Consider the following 16,059-nt stretch of genomic DNA (forward strand, 5'->3'; position numbering starts at 1 on the left):
AACACCTCCTCTCCCGCTTATGATCATGTGCAGTTTGATATTCGAAAATTTTCTTTCATGTTTTCTAGCAATTATTGATGGACATTCAGACCGTCTTGCAGCTGAACGCCTCCGCTCCCACTTTTGATGGTGTATAGTCGGGCTTTCGAGCCTTTTCTTCCCCGGTTTTTACAAATTATGGTTGGACATTCAGGCCTTCTTGCAGCCGAAAACCTCCACTCCCTCTTTTGATCATACATTGTCGGGCATTCGCACCTTTTCTTACCCGCTTTTTACAAACCATGGTCGGACTTTCACACCTTTTAGTAGCCGAACAACTCCGCTCCCGCTATTGATTGTGTACAGTCGGGTATTTTAACCTTTTCTTACCCGCTTTTTACCAACTATGGTTGGACATTCACACCTTCTTACAGCAGAACACCTCCGCTCCCTGTTTTGATTATGTATGGTTTGACATTTGCACCTTCTCTCACCCGCCTTTTACTATGGTCGGCCATTCACAGCTTCCTCTCCACCATACTTGTATGGTGGGATATTCACACCCACTTGCATCCGAAGACCTCCGCCCCCACTTTTGTTGATATTTAGTCGGTCATTCGCACCTTACCCGCTTTTGGCAAACTATGGCCTTCTTGCAGCCAAACACCTCTGATCTCGCTTTTGATGATGTAAGGTTGGGCATTCAGACCTTGCTTCACCTGCTTTTCACCAAATATAGTCGGACATTCACACCCACTTGCATCCGAAAACCTCCGCCCCAAATTTTGTTGATATTTAGTCGGACATTCGCACCTTACCCGCTTTTGGCAAACTATGGCCTTCTTGCAGCCAAACACCTCTGATCTCGCTTTTGATGATGTAAGGTTGGGCATTCAGACCTTGCTTCACCTGCTTTTCACCAAATATAGTCGGACATTCACACCTTCTTGCAGCCGAACACTTCCGCTCCACCTTTTAGTGTTCTATCACACCTTTTTTTCACCGCATTTTATACATTATGGTTGGAAATTTTCAACCACTCTCATCCGAAGACCTCTCCTCCCGCTTTTGTTAATATATTTGAACTTTAGTCGGACATTCAAACCTTCTTGCAGCTGAACCACCTCCGCTCCCTGTTTTGATCATATATGGTCTGGCAATACTACCTTTTCTTACCCGTTTGTGAGTAATTATGGCTGGACATTCACACCTACTTGCAGCCGAACACAACCTCTCTCGCTTTTGATGATGTATGGACCGGCATTCTTACCTTTTCTAACACATTTTTCAGCAATTATGGTCGGAGATTCACACCTACTCACAGCCGAACAACTCCGCTCCCGCATTTGATGGTGTATAGTCGGGCATTCTCACCCTTTCTCATCAGCTTTTTGCAAATTATGATCTGACATTCACACCTACTTGCAGTCGAACAGCTCTGCTCCCGCTTTTGATTATGTATGGTTGGATATTCGAACCTTTTCTTAACTGCTTTTTACAAACTTTGGTTGGACGTTCACACCTTCTTGTAGCCGAACACATGCACTCCTGCTTTTGATGATGTATGGTTGGGCATTCGCACCTTTTTTTTACCCATTTTTCAGGTATTATGGGTGGACATTCACACCTTCTTGCAGCTGAACACCTCCTCTCCCACTTATGATCATGTGTGGTTTGATTTTCGAAAATTTTCTTTCATGTTTTCTAGCAATTATTGATGGACATTTAGACCTTCTTGCAGCTGAACATCACCTCTCCCGATTTTGATTATGTATGGACCGGCATTTTTACCTTTTCTAACACATTTTTCAGCAATTACGGTTGGAGATTCACACCTACTCACAGCCGAACAACTCCGCTCCCGCATTTGATGGTGTATAGTCGGGCATTCTCACCCTTTCTCATCAGCTTTTTGCAAATTATGATCTGACATTCACACCTACTTGCAGTCGAACAGCTCTGCTCCCGCTTTTGATTATGTATGGTTGGATATTCGAACCTTTTCTTAACTGCTTTTTACAAACTTTGGTTGGACGTTCACACCTTCTTGTAGCCGAACACATGCACTCCTGCTTTTGATGATGTATGGTTGGGCATTCGCACCTTTTTTTTACCCATTTTTCAGGTATTATGGGTGGACATTCACACCTTCTTGCAGCTGAACACCTCCTCTCCCACTTATGATCATGTGTGGTATGATTTTCGAAAATTTTCTTTCATGTTTTCTAGCAATTATTGATGGACATTTAGACCTTCTTGCAGCTGAACATCACCTCTCCCGATTTTGATTATGTATGGACCGGCATTTTTACCTTTTCTAACACATTTTTCAGCAATTACGGTTGGAGATTCACACCTACTCACAGCCGAACAACTCCGCTACCGCATTTGATGGTGTATAGTCGGGCATTCTCACCCTTTCTCATCAGCTTTTTGCAAATTATGATCTGACATTCACACCTACTTGCAGTCGAACAGCTCTGCTCCCGCTTTTGATTATGTATGGTTGGATATTCGAACCTTTTCTTAACTGCTTTTTACAAACTTTGGTTGGACGTTCACACCTTCTTGTAGCCGAACACATGCACTCCTGCTTTTGATGATGTATGGTTGGGCATTCGCACCTTTTTTTTACCCATTTTTGAGGTATTATGGGTGGACATTCACACCTTCTTGCAGCTGAACACCTCCTCTCCCACTTATGATCATGTGTGGTTTGATTTTCGAAAATTTTCTTTCATGTTTTCTAGCAATTATTGATGGACATTTAGACCTTCTTGCAGCTGAACACCACCTCTCCCGATTTTGATTATGTATGGACCGGCATTTTTACCTTTTCGAACACATTTCTAAATTGAGAAAGGAAATTATTTTAGAGGAAGCACTAGAGTTTAGATCCCACATTTGTTGATAGGCATTCATTTATTTCTTCACTTCTGATAAAAATGATAAGACTGACCTAAAGAATTGGAGGCCCATCACACTTTTAAACTTTGACTGTAAACTTTTTAGCAAGGTTTTAACGACACGGATGTCCTCTGTTTTAGAGGAGGTAATTCACCCAGACCAGGCTTGTGCCATCTCAGAGAGACAACTCACCGACAGCCTCGTACTGATTCGAGACATCATTGATTACGCTAGAGACAGAAACACCCGGCTTGTCATCTTAAATTTAGACTTTGAAAAAGCTTTTGATCGGGTCTCTCATCAATATCTCTTTCAGGTGTTGCAGCCATCGAATAGGGCCCGATTGTTCCTACTTGGTGAGATTTGCTTGGTTGAGACGCTTGCTCCCCCCCCTTGCTCCTCGGCTGACCAAGTAGGAACAATCGGGCCCTATTCGATGGCTGCCTTGTCTTTTACTCTGTGCAAAAGACAAGGCAGCCACAAACACCACGGGAACACCGTATTGAGGCTTTGTTCTGACCACTCATTCGGTGTCGCGTTTCTTTCAAGCAATTCTCCCGGTTAGCCCACACTCGGCTCGCTCCCAGAGCTGTGTTAAAGTCTACTTCGCATTCACTCTCTTTTCTCAGCAGATTAAAAGAAAGTTTCATCTTGGGCTCCCTGAAACTTCCATCCTGCACCGCTGTTTGCTTTTTCACAAGAGCAGAGAAGAGCGCACCGTTCCCAGCGGCACTGCAGTACTGGGTCGATGCTTGGAGTGAACGGAGCAAGCTTCTTTTTCAACTCCTATTCTTAAAAATCCATTTAATATATAGTCCTCGTATAGAGGACATATTAAACTGATAAGAACAGATACTACACTTGATCTTAGCCAAAAGGCCGAGAAGCGATAACTGTCCACTGTTTCAGGTCCGAGGGCCCTTGCTGGCACAATGCGCACTTGTAGCAGTGTTCTTTTTATGGCCATAGGTGGCCAGAGTGTCACGTTGCACCTCCGCCCACCCGCTGCACTGAGCACTCTTCAGCCCTTTTAAATGGTATAACTTTGCACTCCCGCATGCTCCAGCAAGCACCATTCAAGCAACAACTTTGCACTCCAGCTTCGAACATCGGCACAATCGCAACAAGTAAGGCGACTCTACTCAGAGAAGTCACTCTGCACAGTAACAAGATTTCTTTTGCACAGACAGAAAGGGCTTCACCCGCAAAGGTAAAGCCTGCCAAAAATAGAAACAACTCATTAGTGCTGCTCTCCACGAAAGTCTTTAGTAAAAGGCGAAAGACTTGTATGTTATGAAGAGAAACCAGAGTACGATTATCCGTCACTGCGGGAGCAGGGCATCAGGCTAGTTGCCATAGCCACCTTCCCCATGGTGAGCGTTGCTTGGTTGAAACGCTTGCCCCTGTGCAATCGACAAGGCAGCAACAAAAACACCACGGGAACACCGTATTGAGGCTTTGTTCTGACCGCTCATTCGGTGTCGCGTTTCTTTCAAGCAATTCTCCCGGTTAGCCCACACTCGGCTCGCTCCCAGAGCCGTGTTAAAGTCTACTTCGCATTCACTCTCTTTTCTCAGCAGACTCTTGGGATTTTATCTATAAAATGAATTCCTTCACTCAAACTATGTTAAAACTGCTTTGTCCTTCATATTTACCATGTCTAGAAAGATTTAAACAAAAAAAAAAACAACGTTGTACTTTGCAGTAAAAGAAAGAGCAAATCTAAAGTTTCAGGAATCCGAGAATAAGCTTACTTTCATGAGTTCTTCACGATTTCGGATTTTGCTATAAAATGAATTCCTTCACTCAAACTAAATTAAAACTGCTAAACCGCTAATCTGTTACATGTAAGGCAGATGTCAAATTCACCGAAATAGGATCTAAGGGTATTCGGCCAATCGAGCTGTAGCAGCTTTGGTAAAAGAGTATAAGTTGAAGAGTTTGTGAATAAAGGTGTGCGCACACATAGTGAGCTGTAGGAAAATAGGCAGGGAGCAATGCCGGCTGGGGTATATGTTCTTGTATGTTGTCTGACTGTTTGATTTGAATGTGTTGTGTAAGTGTCCTGTTGAATGTTACATGTTTGGGCTTTGACACTTCACTGTGGTTGTTAACTGTGTGGTGTGTCCTGAAATGTTATATGTTTGGGCTGTGTGACATGCTTAATGCTTGTCAGTAGCTACCCACTTATTCATATATAGCAACTGACAACATAAGAAGTCTGGACATACTTTGATAGTAGTTGTAGAAGTATCCTTATTGATAATAGATAAACTAATTCATAGTGATAGAACAGTAGATGAACAGGTGCCTGCACATGTCTCACGAAAATAAAATGGGTGTATGATTGCTGACGGCAGAGCAATACTGCCAAACTTATGAGTTCTTGTGGCAAACTTGATTCAGTGTCTTGACGTGTATACGCTGTTTCGCTGACTTGATTGTCACAAGAAACAAAGTGTGTTTGATTAGATCCGACCATTTTATTACGGGAGGATCAGTATGTATGGATTCTGATGTGACTGATAAACCCATTCGTATCGTAAGCATAATCTAATACGTGAGACAACGCCCTGGCACACAATCAAAAAAAAAAAGAGAGAGCGGTTTTGTGTCCCCACAGTCCATAATGTAGAAAAGAGAGAAAAAAGCCTTTCTGATTTGGTGTGTGTGCTCACAGTGCAGAGTGTAGAGAAAAGAGAGAAAAGAAAGCCGTTTTGGTGTCACGGGTGTTGTGACTTACACACACACATTTCTAAATTGAGAAAGGAAATTATTTTAGAGGAAGCACTAGAGTTTAGATCCCACATTTGTTGATAGGCATTCATTTATTTCTTCACTTCTGATGAAGTTTCAACAATAAACAACAAACTTTGTATTATGAGAAAGAACCAGACTCATTCTTCAGGAATCCGAAAATAAGCTCTATTTTACGAGTTATGCACGAATTCGGATTCTCCTATAAAACGAATTCCTTAACTCTAACCAAGTTAAGACTGCTTTGTCCTTCATATTTATTCGTGTCTAATCAAGTTTCAACGATAAACAACGTTGTACTTTGTAGAATGAGAAAGAACTTCTTCAGCAATAAGCATCTCACGACATATGACGAAATACAGATTTTGCTATAAAATTAATTCCTTCTATCAGCCTGACTTAAAACTGTTTGTCCTCCTTATTTATCCACTTCAAATCAAGTTTCAACAATTAAAAAAATGTTGTAGTTTGAGAAAAAACAACTTAATCTTAAGCAATCATTATAAAAAGAGGGTAAGAAAAGGTGCAAATGCCAACCATACATCACTAAAAGGTGGAGCGGAAGTATTCGGCTGCAAGTAGGTGTGAATGTTCGACCATAATTTGTAAAAAGCGGGTAAGAAAAGGTTCGAATGCCCGACTATATATTAACAAAAGTGGGAGGAGTGGTCTTCGGATGAGAGTGGGTGAGAATTTCCAACCATAATCTATAAAATGCGGTGAAAAAAAAGGTGTGAATACCCCATAGAACACTAAAAGGTGAAGCGGAAGTGTTCGGCTGCAAGAAGGTGTGAATGTCCGACTATATTTGGTGAAAAGCAGGTGAAGCAAAGTCTGAATGCCCAACCTTACATCATCAAAAGCGAGATCAGAGGTGTTTGGCTGCAAGAAGGCCATAGTTTGCCAAAAGCGGGTAAGGTGCGAATGACCGATTATACACCATCAACAAAAGTGGGGGCGGAGGTGTTCAGCTGCAAGAAGGTCTGAATGTCCAACAATAATTGCTAGAAAACATGAAAGAGAATTTTTGAATATCAAACCGCACATGATCATAAGCGGCAGAGGAGGTGTGCAGCTGCAAGAAGGTGTGAGTGTCCAACCATAATTACTGAAAAATGGGTAAGAAAAGGTTTGAATGCCCAACCATAGATCATCAAAAGCAGGAGTGGATGTGTTCGGCTACAAGAAGGTTTGAATGTCCAACCATAGTTTGTAAAAAGCGGGTAAGAAAAGGTTCGAATGCCCGAACATACACCATCAAAAGCAGAAGCGGAGGTGTTCAGCTGAAAGAAGGTCTGAATGTCCATCAGTAATTGCTAGAAAACATGAAAGAAAATTTTCGAATATCAAACCACACATGATCATAAGTGGGAGAGGAGGTGTTCAGCTGCAAGAAGGTGTGAATATCCACCCATAATTACTGAAAAATGGGTAAGAAAAGGTGCAAGTGCCAACCATACATCACTAAAAGGTGAAGCGGAAGTATTCGGCTGCAAGTAGGTGCGAATGCTTGACAATGTATGATCAAAAGAGGGAGCGGAGGTTTTCGGCTGCAAGGTCTGAATGTCCAACCATAATTTGTAAAAACCGGGGAAGAAAAGGCTCGAAAGCCCGACTATACACCATCAAAAGCGGGAGCGGAGGTGTTCGGCTGCAAGTAGGTGTGAATGTTCGACCAAAATTTGTAAAAAGCGTGTAAGAAAAGGTTCGAATGCCCGACTATATATTAACCAAAGCAGGAGGAGAGGTCTTCGGATAAGAGTGGGTGAGAATTTCCAACCATAATCTATAAAATGCGGTGAAAAAAAAGGTGTGAATACCCCATAGAACACTAAAAGGTGGAGCAGAAGTGTTCGGCTGCAAGAAGGTGTGACTGTTCGACTATATTTGGTGAAAAGCAGGTGAAGCAAGGTCTGAATGCCCAACCTTACATCATCAAAAACGAGATCAGAGGTGTTTGGCTGCAAGAAGGCCATAGTTTGCCAAAAGCGGGTAAGCTGCGAATGACCGACTAAATATCAACAAAAGTGGGGGCGGAGGTCTTCGGATGCAAGTGGGTGTGAATATCCCACCCTACAAGTATGGTGGAGAGGAAGCTGTGAATGGCCGACCATAGTAAAAGGCGGGTGAGAGAAGGTGCGAATGTCAAACCATACATAATCAAAACAGGGAGCGGAGGTGTTCTGCTGTAAGAAGGTGTGAATGTCCAACCATAGTTGGTAAAAAGCGGGTAAGAAAAGGTTAACATACCCGACTGTACACAATCAATAGCGGGAGCGGAGTTGTTCGGCTACAAGAAGGTGTGAAAGTCCGACCATGGTTTGTAAAAAGCGGGTAAGAAAAGGTGCGAATGCCCGACAATGTATGATCAAAAGAGGGAGTGGAGGTTTTCGGCTGCAAGAAGGTCTGAATGTCCAACCATAATTTGTAAAAACCGGGGAAGGAAAGGCTCGAAAGCCCGACTATACACCATCAAAAGTGGGAGCGGAGGTGTTCAGCTTCAAGACGGTCTGAATGTCCATCAATAATTGCTAGAAAACATGAAAGAAAATTTTCGAATATCAAACTGCACATGATCATAAGTGGGAGAGGAGGTGTTCAGCTGCAAGAAGGTGTGAATGTCCACCCATAATTACTGAAAAATGGGTAAGAAAAGGTGCAAGTGCCAACCATACATCACTAAAAGGTGAAGCGGAAGTATTCGGCTGCAAGTAGGTGCGAATGCTTGACAATGTATGATCAAAAGAGGGAGCGGAGGTTTTCGGCTGCAAGGTCTGAATGTCCAACCATAATTTGTAAAAACCGGGGAAGAAAAGGCTCGAAAGCCCGACTATACACCATCAAAAGCGGGAGCGGAGGTGTTCGGCTGCAAGTAGGTGTGAATGTTCGACCAAAATTTGTAAAAAGCGGGTAAGAAAAGGTTCGAATGCCCGACTATATATTAACCAAAGCAGGAGGAGAGGTCTTCGGATAAGAGTGGGTGAGAATTTCCAACCATAATCTATAAAATGCGGTGAAAAAAAAGGTGTGAATACCCCATAGAACACTAAAAGGTGGAGCAGAAGTGTTCGGCTGCAAGAAGGTGTGACTGTTCGACTATATTTGGTGAAAAGCAGGTGAAGCAAGGTCTGAATGCCCAACCTTACATCATCAAAAACGAGATCAGAGGTGTTTGGCTGCAAGAAGGCCATAGTTTGCCAAAAGCGGGTAAGCTGCGAATGACCGACTAAATATCAACAAAAGTGGGGGCGGAGGTCTTCGGATGCAAGTGGGTGTGAATATCCCACCCTACAAGTATGGTGGAGAGGAAGCTGTGAATGGCCGACCATAGTAAAAAGCGGGTGAGAAAAGGTGCGAATGTCCAATCATACATGATCAAAACAGGGAGCGGAGGTGTTTGGCTGCGACAAGGTGTGTATGTCCACCCATAATTAATGAAAAGCGGGCAACAAGTAGGTTTGAATACCCATCATCAAAAGCAGGAGTGGATGTGTTCGGCTACAAGAAGGTTTGAATGTCTGACCATAGTTTGTAAAAAGCGGGTAAGAAAAGGTTCGAGTTCCCGAACATACACCATCAAAAGAGGGAGCGGAGGTGTTCCGCTGTAAGACGGTGTGAATGTCCAACAATAGTTGGTAGAAAACATGAAAGAAAATTTTCGAATATCAAACTGCATATGATCATAAGCGGGAGAGGAGGTGTTCAGCTGCAAGAAGGTGTGAATGTCTACCCATAATTACTGAAAAATGGGTAAGAAAAGGTGCGAATGCCTAACCATACATCATCAAAAGAGGGAGCGGAGGTGTTCCGCTGTAAGACGGTGTGAATGTCCGACCATAGATGGTAAAAAGCGGGTAAGAAAAGGTTAAATTACCCGACTGTACACAATCAAAAGAGGGAGCGGAGTTGTTCAGCTAAGAGAAGGTGTGAAAGTCCGACCTTGGTTTGTAAAAAGCGGGTAAGAAAAGGTTCGTATGCCCGAATATACACCATCAAAAGCGGAAGCGGAGGTGTTCGGCTGCAAGATATTGTGAACGTCCGACCAAAGTTTGTAAAAAGCAGTTAAGAAAAGGTTTGAATATCTAACCAAACATAAGAATGAGTCTTTTCCGCTGTAGAATGCCCGACTATAGACCATCAAATGCGGGAGCGGAGGTGTTCGGCTCTGAGTAGGTGTGAATGTCCGACCATAATTGCTGAAGAATGTGTTAGAAAAGGTAAGAATGCTGGACCATACATCATCAAAAGCGGTAGAGGTGGTGTTCGGCTGCAAAAAGGTGTGACTGTTCGACTAAAGTTTGTAAAAAGTGGGTAAGACAAGGTGCGAATGCCTGACAATGTATGATCAAAAGCGGGAACGGAGGTGTTCAGCTGCAAGAAGGTCTACATGTCCATCAATAATTGCTAGAAAACATTAAAGAAACTTTTCGAAAATCAAACCGCACATGATAATAAGTGGGATAGGAGGTGTTCAGCTAAAAGTGTGAATGTCCACCCATAATTCCTGAAAAATGGGCAAAAAAAAGGTGTGAATGACCAACCATACATCATCAAAAGCAGGAGTGGAAGTGTTCGGCTACAAGAAGGTGTGAACGTCCAACCAAAATATGTAAAAAGAAGTTAAGAAAAGGTTTGAATATCCAACCAAACATAATCAAAAGCGGGAGCAGAGCTGTTCGACTGCAAGTAGGTGTGAATGATCATAATTTGCAAAAAGCTGATGAGAAAGGGTGAGAATGCCCGACTATACATCATCAAATGCCGGAGCGGAGTTGTTCGGCTGTGAGTAGGTGTGAATCTCCGACCATAATTGCTGAAAAATGTGTTAGAAAAGGTAAAAATGCCGGTCCATACATCATCAAAAGCGAGAGAGGTTGTGTTCGGCTGCAAGTAGGTGTGAATGTCCAGCCATAATTTCTCACAAACGGGTAAGAAAAGGTAGTATTGCCAGACCATATATGATCAAAACAGGGAGCGGAGGTGGTTCAGCTGCAAGAAGGTTTGAATGTCAAACTAAAGTTCAAATATATTAACAAAAGTGGGAGGAGAGGTCTTTGGATGAAAGTGGTTGAAAATTTCAAACCATAATGTATAAAATGCGGTGAAAAAAAAGGTGTGATAGAACACTAAAAGGTGGAGCGGAAGTGTTCGGCTGCAAGAAGGTGTGAATGTCCGACTATATTTGGTGAAAAGCAGGTGAAGCAAGGTCTGAATGCCCAACCTTACATCATCAAAAGCAAGATCAGAGTTGTTTGGCTGCAAGAAGGCCATAGTTTGCCAAAAGCGGGTAAGGTGCGAATGTCCGACTAAATATCAACAAAATTTGGGGCGGAGGTTTTCGGATGCAAGTGGGTGTGAATATCCCACCATACAAGTATGGTGGAGAGGAAGCTGTGAATAGCCGACCATAGTTTGGAAAAAGCGGGTAAGAAAAGGTTTGAATGCCCGAACATACACCATCAAAAGAGGGAGCGGAGGTGTTCCGCTGTACGAAGGTGTGAATGTCCGACCATACTTGGTAAAAAGCGGGTAAGAAAAGGTTAAAATACCCGACTGTACACAATCAATAGCGGGAGCGGATGTGTTCGGCTACAAGAAGGTGTGACAGTCCAACCATGGTTTGTAAAAAGCGGGTAAGAAAAGGTGCGAATGTCCGACAATGTATGATCAAAAGAGAGAGCGGAGGTTTTCGGATACACGAAGGTTTGAATGTCCTACCATAGTTTGTAAATAGCGGGTAAGAAAAGGTTCGAATGCCCGACTATACACCATAAAAAGCGGGAGCGGAGGTGTTCCGCTGTAAGACGGTGTGAATGTCCGACCATAGTTGGTAAAAAGTGGGTAAGAAAAGGTTCGAATGCCCGACTATACACCATAAAAAGCGGGAGCGGAGGTGTTCCGCTGTAAGACGGTGTGAATGTCCGACCATAGTTGGTAAAAAGTGGGTAAGAAAAGGTTCGAATGCCCGACTATACACCATAAAAAGCGGGAGCGGAGGTGTTCCGCTGTAAGACGGTGTGAATGTCCGACCATAGTTGGTAAAAAGCGGGTAAGAAAAGGTTAAAATACCCGACTGTACACAATCAATAGCGGGAGCGGAGTTGTTCGGCTACAAGTAGGTGTGAATGTCCAGCCATAATTACTCACAAACGGGGGACGAAAAGGTAGTATTGCCAGACCATACATGATCAAAACAGGGAGCGGAGGTTCAGCTGCAAGGTGTGAATGTCTGACTATAGTTTGTAAAAAGCGGGTAAGACAAGGTGCGAATGCCCAACAATGTATGATCAAAAGAGAGAGCGGAGGTGTTCGGCTGCAAGGTCTGAATGTCCAACCATAATTTGTAAAAACCGGGTAAGAAAAGGCTCGAAAGCCCGACTATACATCATCAAAAGCGGGAGCGGAGGTGTTCAGCTGCAAGAAGGTGTGAATGTTCGACTAAAGTTTGTAAAAAGCTGGTAAGACAAGGAGCGATGTCCCGACATTGTATGATCAAAAGCGGGAGCGGAGGTGTCCAGCTGTGAGTAGGTGTGAATTGCTGAAAAATGTGTTAGAAAAGGTAAGAATACTGGACCATACATCATCAAAAGCGGGAGAGTTGGTGTTCGGCTGCAAGAAGGTGTGAAAGTCCGACAATGGTTTGTAAAAAGCGGGTAAAAAAAGGTTCGAATGCCCGAATATACATCATCAAAAGCGGAAGCGGAGGTGGAAGCGGATGCAAGAAGGTGTGAACGTCCGACCAAAGTTTGTAAAAAGCAGTGAAAAGCGAGAAAAAGCATTTCGTGAGTTCTGCATGATTTGGGATTTTGCTTATAAAATGCATTACTTCACTCAAACTATGTTAAAACTGATTTGTCCTTCATATTTACCATGTCTAGAAAGATTTAAACAAAAAAACAACGTTGTACTTTGCAGTAAAAGAAAGAGCAAATCTAAAGTTTCAGGAATCCGAGTATAAGCCTGCTTTCATGAGTTCTGCACGATTTTGGATTTTGCTATAAAATGAATTGCTTTGCTCAAACCAAGTTAAAACTGCTTTGTCCTTCCATATTCATCAATGTCTAGATCGACTTCAACAAAGAAAAACATTGGACTTTGCAGTAGAAGAAGTTGAAATCCATCTACACATTGATAAATATGAAGGACAAAGCAGTTCCCACTTGCCCATAAGAAAATAAGCTTATTCTCGGATTCCTGATCCTTCAGTGTTGCTCTTTCTTCTACTGCAAAATACAATGTTGTTCTTTGTTGAAGTCGATCTAGACATTGATAAACATGAAGGAAAAAGCAGTTTTAACTTGGTTTGAGTGAATGAATTCATTTTATACATAAAATCCGAAATCGTGCAGAACTCATGAAAATAAGCTTATTCTCGGATTCCTAAAACTTTTGATTGGCTCTTTCTTTTACTGCAAAGTACAACGTTGTTTTTTTGTTTAAATCTATCGAGACATTGACAAATATGAAGGTAAAAGCCGTTTTAACATAGTTTGAGTGAAGGAATTGATTTTATAGATAAAATCCCAAATCATGCAGAACTCCTCAAAAGGGGCGTATGGCTTAATCACAAGTGTGGTTCTTTCTCATTCAGGGTAGTATGAGGAAGTTTATGCTTGAAATATATGTAGAAATGGGTACATATGAAATACAAAGCAGTGTTAACTTAGTTTGAGTGAAGGAATTCATTTTATACATAAAATCCCAAATCATGCAGAACGTATGAAAAGAAGCTTATTCTCGGATTCCTGATCCTTCAGTTTTGCTCTTTCTTCTACTGCAAAATACAATGTTGTTCTTTGTTGAAGTCGATCTAGACATTGATAAATATGAAGGAAAAAGCAGTTTTAACTTGGTTTGAGTGAATGAATTCATTTTATACATAAAATCCGAAATCGTGCAGAACTCATGAAAATAAGCTTTTTCTCGGATTCCTAAAACTTTCGATTTGCTCTTTCTTTTATTGCAAAGTACAACGTTGTTTTTTGTTTAAATCTATCGAGACATTGATAAATATGAAGGTAAAAGCCGTTTTAACATAGTTTGAGTGAAGGAATTAATTTTATAGATAAAATCCCAAATCATGCGGAACTCCTCAAAAGGGAGGTATGGCTTAATCACAAGTGTGGCTCTTTCTCATTCAGGGTAATATGAGGAAGTTTATGCTTGAAATATATGTAGAAATGGGTACATATGAAGGACAAAGCAGTGTTAACTTAGTTTGCGTGAAGAAATTCATTTTATACATAAAATCCGAAATCGTGCAGAACTCATGAAAATAAGCTTATTCTCGGATTCCTAAAACTTTTGATTTGCACTTTCTTTTACTGCAAAGTACAACGTTGTTTTTTGTTGAAATCTATCTAGACATTGATAAATACCAGCCGAAACTCTGCTGCCGCTTTTGATAATTTATGGTTGGGCATTCTTACCTTTTCTTACCCGCTTTTTACAAATTATGAACTTACATTCACACCTACTTGAAGTCGAACACCTTCTCATGTGCGGTTGGGCTTTTGCACCTTTTCTTACCCATTTTTCAGTAATTATGGGTGGACATTCAGACCTTCTTGCAGCCGAAAACCTCCGCTCCTCTTTTGATCATACATTGTCGGGCATTCACACCTTGACTTACCCGCTTTTTACAAACTTTAGTCGGACATTCAAACCTTCTTGCAGCTGAACCACCTCCGCTCCCTGTTTTGATCTTATATGGTCTGGCAATAGTACCTTTTCTTACCCGTTTGTGAGTAATTATGGCTGGACATTCACACCTTCTTGCAGCCGAACACAACCTCTCCCGCTTTTGATGATATATGGTCCGGCATTCTAGTCTTTTCTAACACATTTTTCAGCAATTATGGTCGGAGATTCACACCTACTCACAGCCGAACAACTCCGCTCCCGCATTTGATGGTGTATAGTCGGGCATTCTCACCCTTTCTCATCAGCTTTTTGCAAATTATGATCTGACATTCACACCTACTTGCAGTCGAACAGCTCTGCTCCCGCTTTTGATTATGTATGGTTAGATATTCGAACCTTTTCTTAACTGCTTTTTACAAACTTTGGTCGGACGTTCACAATATCTTGCAGCCGAACACCTCCGCTTCCGCTTTTGATGGTGTATAGTCGGGCATACGAACCTTTTCTTACCCGCTTTTTACAAACCAAGGTCGGACTTTCACACCTTCTCTTAGCTGAACAACTCCGTTCCCTCTTTTGATTGTGTACAGTCGGGTAATTTAACCTTTTCTTACCCGCTTTTTACCATCTATGGTCGGACATTCACACCGTCTTACAGCGGAACACCTCCGCTCCCTCTTTTGATGATGTATGGTTAGGCATTCGCACCTGTGGGTAAGAAAAGGTGCGAATGTCCGACAATGTATGATCAAAAGAGAGAGCGGAGGTTTTCGGATACAAGAAGGTTTGAATGTCCCACCATAGTTTGTAAAAAGCGGGTAAGAAAAGGTTCGAATGCCCGACTATACACCATCAAAAGAGGGAGCGGAGGTGTTCCGCTGTAAGAAGGTGTGAATGTCCGACCATAGTTGGTAAAAAGCGGGTAAGAAAAGGTTAAAATACCCGACTGTACACAATCAATAGCGGGAGCGGAGTTGTTCGGCTACAAGAAGGTGTGAAAGTCCGACTATGGTTTGTAAAAACCGGGAAGAAAAGGCTCGAAAGCCCGACTATACACCATCAAAAAGAAGGTTTGAATGTCCATCAATAATTGCTTTAAAACAAGAAAGTAAATTTTCGAATATCAAACCGCACATGATCATAAGCGGGAGAGGAGGTGTTCGGCTGCAAGAAGGTGTGAATGTCCACCCATAATTCATGAAAAATGGGTAAAAAAAAAGGTGCGAATGCCTAACAATACATTATCAAAAGCAGGTGTGAATGTCAGATCATAATTTGTAAAAAGCTGATGAGAAAGGGTGAGAATGCCCGACTATACACCATCAAATGCGGGAGCGGAGGTGTTCGGCTCTGAGTAGGTGTGAATGTCCGACCATAATTGCTGAAGAATGTGTTAGAAAAGGTAAGAATACTGGACAATACATCATCAAAAGCGGGAGAGGTGGTGTTCGGCTGCAAGAAGGTGTGAAAGTCCAACAATGGTTTGTAAAAAGCGGGTAAGAAAAGGTTAAAATACCCGACTGTACACAATCAATAGCGGGAGCGGATGTGTTCGGCTACAAGAAGATGTGAAAGTCCGACCATGGTTTGTAAAAAGCGGGTAAGAAAAGGTGCGAATGTCCGACAATGTATGATCAAAAGAGAGAGCGGAGGTTTTCGGATACAAGAAGGTTTGAATGTCCCACCATAGTTTGTAAAAAGCGGGTAAGAAAAGGTTCGAATGCCCGACTATACACCATCAAAAGCGGGAGCAGAGGTGTTCCGCTGTAAGAC

The 16,059-nt window shown here is 42.2% G+C and overlaps 2 non-coding genes across 2 annotated transcripts; both read right to left on the reverse strand.

The window, feature by feature from the left end:
* Positions 1-3,593: 3,593 nt before the first annotated feature.
* On the reverse strand, positions 3,594-3,777 carry LOC140274332 (U2 spliceosomal RNA). The gene has a single exon (XR_011908296.1). It is a non-coding gene; the product is annotated as a U2 spliceosomal RNA (small nuclear RNA).
* A 308-nt stretch (positions 3,778-4,085) lies between these two features.
* On the reverse strand, positions 4,086-4,199 carry LOC140274319 (U5 spliceosomal RNA). Its single transcript, XR_011908284.1, has one exon. It is a non-coding gene; the product is annotated as a U5 spliceosomal RNA (small nuclear RNA).
* Between the last annotated feature and the right edge of the window lie 11,860 nt (positions 4,200-16,059).

Source organism: Leuresthes tenuis, unplaced genomic scaffold (assembly GCF_036924035.1).
Source record: "Leuresthes tenuis unplaced genomic scaffold, fLeuTen1.0.hap1 SCAF_17, whole genome shotgun sequence".
NCBI classification, from domain to species: domain Eukaryota; kingdom Metazoa; phylum Chordata; class Actinopteri; order Atheriniformes; family Atherinopsidae; genus Leuresthes; species Leuresthes tenuis.